This window comes from Lathyrus oleraceus, chromosome 4 (genome assembly GCF_024323335.1).
Source record: "Lathyrus oleraceus cultivar Zhongwan6 chromosome 4, CAAS_Psat_ZW6_1.0, whole genome shotgun sequence".
Lineage (NCBI taxonomy): Eukaryota > Viridiplantae > Streptophyta > Magnoliopsida > Fabales > Fabaceae > Lathyrus > Lathyrus oleraceus.
Window position 1 is genome coordinate 170,588,531 of NC_066582.1, and position 6,331 is coordinate 170,594,861.

Here is a 6,331-nt window from a genome sequence, read left to right on the forward strand (position 1 = left end):
AGGGAACCAGGATAAGTAACCATCAGAAGAAGAAATTTCAGAGATGGAGATGTCACTATTGTGGTAGATTTGGTCATATTAAAGCCTTCTGCTACAGGATGCATGGTTATCCTAACCAAACCCCTCATGTCAAACCTAAGCATAAGGCATCTAAGTATAATGCCCCCATCAAGAAACGACAATGGGTTGCTAGGTTAGCTCACGCATCTCTAAGGGAGTCTACCAGAGAAAACTGGTACTTTGATAGTGGCTGCTCAAGACATATGACTGGTATGGAGAATTTATTGGTGGATATACAACCTCACACTACCAGTTATGTGACCTTTGGTGATGGTGCTAAAGGAAAAATCAAAAGTGTTGGTAAGCTGGACAACTCAGGAGTTTCAGAACTGAATAATGCGCTGTTAGTAAAAGGACTAACTGCTAATCTCATCAGCATAAGCTAGCTGTGTGATCAAGGTCTCTATGTTCAGTTCACTAAGGAATTATGTGTTGTGACGAATGGAGATAATCAGGAAGTTATGAGAGGATCCAGATCCAAAGATAACTGCTATCTATGGGAACCTAAAGTCTCAAACTACTCCTCAATTTGCTCCTCAGCCAAGGAAGAACAGGAGGTGAAGCTGTGGCATAGACATCTTGGTCATCTTCATTTAAGGGGAATGAAAAAGATCATATCCAAGGAAGCAGTTAGAGGAATCCCAAAGCTGCTTATTGATGAAGGAAGAGTGTGTGGAGAATGCCAGGTTGGCAAGCAAACCAAGATGTCACATCCTAAGCTGGGACATCCTACAACATCCAAATCTCTAGAACTGTTGCACATGGACTTAATGGGACCTATGTAGGTTGAAAGTCTGGGTGGAAAGATATATGCCTATGTGGTTGTTGATGATCATTCCAGATACACATGGATAAGCTTCATCAGAGAAAAATCAGATGCATTTGATGTCTTCAAAGATCCGTGCATCAGACTTCAAAGGGAAAAGGATAGTTGTATTGTCCAAATTAGGAGTGACCATGGGACGGAGTTTAAAAATTCCATGTTTGATGAGTTCTTCTCATCTGAAGGAATAAGTCATGAGTTTTCCTCACCTATTACTCCTCAGCAAAATGGAATAGTTGAAAGGAAAAACAGAACTATTCAAGAATCTGCTAGAGCTATGATTCATGTAAAGAAGCTTCCTATGCACTTTTGGGCTGAAGCTATGAATAAAACTTGCTATGTGCACAACAGAGTTACCTTGAGAAAAGGAACCTCTTCCACTCTGTATGAAATATGGAAAGGCAGAAAACCTATTGTGAAGTACTTTCATATCTTTGGAAGCAAATGTTACATTCTTACAGATCGTGAACAGAGAAGGAAAATGGACCCCAAAAGTGATGAGGGTATATTCCTAGGATACTCTACTAACAACAGAGCTTACAGAGTTTTCAACTCCAAAACCAATGTCCTGATGGAATCCATAAATGTGATTATGGATGATAAAGAGGAAGGAGCCAATGCCATAGAGGATGTTGGAACATTCCTTGAGACTTCAACAGACATACCAGTCAAGACTGAAGATGTACAGGATACTCCTCCTGAATTTGAGGTAGATGCATCCAACAAGGTGCCCTCTATCAGAATTCAGAAAGACCACCCTAAGGATCTTATCATAGGGGATCCCAATAGTGGTGTGACTACCAGATCAAGGGAGAACAGCTCAAATTCCTGTTTTGTATCCAAGGTTGAACCAAAAAATGTGAAAGAAGCCCTGACTGATGAATATTAGATCAATGCCATGCAAGATGAACTGGAGCAGTTTAAAAGGAATGAAGTTTGGGAGTTAGTTCCACGACCTGAAGGGACTAACATCATTGGTACCAAGTGGATCTACAAGAACAAGTCTGATGAGAAAGGAGTAATCACTAGGAATAAAGCAAGACTAGTGGCACAAGGATATACTCAAGTTGAAGGGGTTGATTTTGATGAGACTTTTGCACCAATTGCAAGGCTTGAATCAATAAGATTGTTGTTAGTTGTTGCTTGCATTCTGAAGTTCAAATTGTTCCAAATGGATGTGAAGAGTGCCTTTTTAAATGGCTACTTGAATGAAGAAGTCTATGTGGAACAACCTAAAGGGTTCTGTGATCCTAACCTGCCAAAACATGTGTACAAGTTAAGGAAAGCTTTGTATGGGTTGAAGCAAGCTCCTAGAGCTTGGTATGAAAGGTTGACTGAATTTCAGACCTCTAATGGGTACAGAAAAGGAGGGATAGATAAGACCTTGTTTGTGAAGGATGAAGATGGCAAAATCATGATTGCACAAATTTATGTGGTGATATTGTCTTTGGTGGAATGTCAGATAAAATGGTGAAACATTTTGTTAACCAGATGCAATCTGAATTTGAAATGAGTCTGGTTGGGGAATTGACTTATTTTCTTGGACTGCAAGTTAACCAAATGGAGGATTCTATGTTTCTCTCCCAAAGAAAATATGCCAAGAACATAGTTAAGAAGTTTGGTATGGATAATGCTAGTCACCAAAGAACTCTTGCACCTACTCATTTAAAATTAACTAAAGATGAAGGAGGTTCTAGTGTTGATCAATGCTTGTATAGAAGCATGATAGGTAGTCTACTATATCTAACTTCCAGTAGACCTGATATTGCATATGCAGTTGGTGTGTGTGCTAGATACCAAGCAGAACCCAAAGTGAGCCACTTAAATCAAGTCAAGAGAATTCTCAAGTATGTCAATGGGACTTGTGACTATGGTATGCTATACTCTCATGGCTCTGAGCCTGTCTTATCTGGGTATTGTGATGCTGATTGGGCTGGGAGTGCTGATGATAGAAAAAGCACATCAGGAGGATGTTTCTTTTTGGGAAACAATCTCATATCGTGGTTCAGCAAGAAACACAACTGTGTATCATTGTCCACTGCAGAGGCTGAGTACATAGCAGTTGGTAGCAGTTGTTCCCAACTGGTATGGATGAAACAGATGTTGATTGAGTACAATGTCTCTCAGAATGTCATAACATTGTTCTGTGACAATCTCAGTGCCATTAATATTTCAAAGAATCCCATCCAACACAGCAGGACCAAACATATTGACATTAGACATCACTTCATCAGAGATCTGGTGGAAGACAAAGTGATTACCTTGGAACATGTAGCTGCTGAACTACAACTTGCTGACATATTCACAAAGGCTTTGGATGCTACTCAGTTTGAAAATTTAAGGGGCAAATTGGGAATATGCCTTTCTGAGGATTTATAGAAACCAAGGATGTTTGGAATGTATTGTTTAATATTTCTAACTATTAAACAATTGAAACTGTGCTCTGACTGGTCAACAGATCATAGATATTTCACTTGCAGCAAGTGTGTTAACAAGATGTTAAGGGGATATCCTAACATGAGACAGCCTATGTACCTGCTGAAGTTCAAGAACATGTTCATGCAGGAGTGTTTCAAGATGTCATACACAAAGTCATGGCATCTGATATGGTTGTACCTGCTGTGAAGAAAGAGTGTGTGTGTCTACTTGATCAAAGCTATAAAGCAAGATCAAGTGGGTGTTGTCTTGATCAAGGCTGAGAAGCAAGATCAAGAGGAGGTATTCTTGATTGAAACTGTGAAATAAAACCAAGATGATGTTTCTGACAAGTGTGTGTAAGTTATTTTGTTTTGGTCTGTACTTTTAAGTGTTGCTTTGGCAACATTTTTGACAAAAAGGGGGAGTAACACCTGTGCCCCAGGACAACAGATTTGTTATGTGCTTGAGCAGATATTGAAGATCCTCTAATCCAGAGGTTGTGCTGCAGCTTGATGTTCACCTTCTATGTGTGATGAGTGTGAGTGTGTTGCTGTTTACTATCTGCATGTGTGCTGTTGTTTGAAGTTTTTATTTAACTTCTATATGTGGTGCTGTTTGAAGTTTCTATTTAACTTCTGTGTGTGCTGAGTGTGCTGCTGTTCTAAGTGTATTAGCTATGGTAATTCTCTGCTATGATGTGCGTTCTCCGCTGCTGTGAACTCTGTTGTGTTGCCAAGTTGTTTTAGCCAAAAATTTGCCAAAGGGGGATTTTGTAAATGTTTGATTGGCTGCATTTTGTGTTAAAACACTAACTGTTCTCTGATGTCTTGACTGATGTCATGACATGCTTTGTAGATGTTTGTTTGGCTGCATTTTGTGTTAAAACACTAACTGTACTCTGATGTCTTGACTGATGTCATGACATACTTGAGTAGTATGCTGCAGGTTTAGCTAATACAGGATTTACTGAATGTCAAACTAGATGTTATGACATTCTTCCATGACAGTAAATATTGAACTATAGAATAGTTGGTTTCTCTGTTATAGCTCAGTATTGAGTTCAGTCTGTTTTTCAGGAGAGTAGCAGACCTGACACATAGCCTATTGTCTGAATGTCAAACTGAATGTTATGACATTCATCATTGACAGCATATACTAAATAATAGGCAGGTTGCTTTTTCTGCTATAGTCAGTATTTATTTCAGTCTGTTTTTCAGGAGGATAACAGACCTGGCATATGGCCCATTGTCTAAATGTCAAACTGGATGTTTTGACATTTATCTCTGACAGCTGATACTGAAGTATAGAATGGTTAGTCTTTTATAGTTTAGCATTTAGTATACTCTGTTTTCAGGAAAATAACAGAGCTAGCATATGGTTTATGTTCTGGATGTCAAATTGAATGTTATGACATTCATTCCTGACAGCATATGCTAAAGTGTAGGATGGTTAGTTTTTCTGTTTCAGTATTTTTCTCAGGCTATTTTTCAGGAATCCAACAGCTGAGCTAAAATCCAGGAAACTAACAACTGAGCTACAATTAATGAACCTAACAAATAGCCTATTTGTTAGCACCCTAATATGTCGAAATTAGGTTAACTTGCTTAACCTTATTTATAGGAAATACAAGTACAAGGCCCAAGTGCTGCAATATAAAAGGATCGCAATCCTGATTTCAGAACTTAGGGTTTTTAGCGTGAAGCATTCATCGTTCCATTATACTTCACTGTTGTAGTTTATGTGTGTCTTGTATTAGGTGTAACTTGTGAGCCAAGCAATTATCACCTAGATGATTGCATTGGATTAGGGTGTTCATTGAGTTGTAAGTGTTGTGTCACTCTAAGCTTTTAAGCGTGAGTGTTGTGTTTCTTAATTAAAGCTGTTAAGCACAATCAAGAGTTGTTTGAAGTATAACTTCGCCATTTAACTTTAAACTAATTAAAGGTTGTAATCATTGTGGTGATTGAGGGGGAGTGAGTAGGAACTCTGATCTTAGTTTAAGATTGAAATTGCATTGCGTAGGTATTAAGTGATAGGATTAAACAGTTGGTTTAAGGTCTGAATTAATACTACTAATAGTGGATTTCCTCCCTGGCTTGGTATCCCCCAGACGTAGGTGTGTTTGTCACCGAACTGGGTAAACAATTCCCTGTGTTATTTACTGCACTTACATTTACCTGCTGTAAACATTCCTGTCTGCGCAGAATCGAACGTCATAACATCCTGTGTGACATCGATAGTCTGTTAACTAGAATTTGAGAGACTGCATGCGCTATACCAAAAAGTTTCAAATATTTTCCTCTTTCATATTCTGAATTAAAAATATTTTTTGGATCATTATTAATATTTTTCATGATTTAATTGATTTTTTCCTTTGTTTTTAATTTTTTAAAAATACTTTTAAGTCTTTAAAAAATCTGAATTTTTTTCTCCAAGGTCCTTTGACCTTGTTTGACCTATGATAAATCTCATGGCCATTTATTTGGTGTTTTGATGAGGTTTTAGGAATTTGACAAACCATATTTAATTTAAATGTGTTATTTTAGTATTTTTAATTGAAATAAATGCCAAATACTTTTGTTGACCAAGTATGATGACTTGTTGGTGTTTGACTCTTGTTGTTGGGCCTTGGTCAAGGTTGATTTGACTTTGTCAAATTAATATCATGAGATTTAGGGGATTGATGGAATGCACATTCTATCTCCCAAAATGAATGAGTGATATTAATTTGGTAAAAGTCCTCTATTGATCAATTTTAGATTTTATCTTCTCCCCTCCTTCTTCATCTCATTCCCCTTTTTTATGCATTCATCTCATTTGGCATATGATATCTCAAAGTCCTAAAGCTAGTTGATTGAAAAATGGACATGAGAATGGATGAGATTATGCCACACCTTTTGCATATTCTTTTTGTGTATGGTATGTTTCATGAGCATATTTCATTATACTATGTCTCTAACATGCATTTAACACCAAAATTCTATTGCCCGATCTCAAATAGTTTGGACTTCTAGATAAGTCCAATTACGA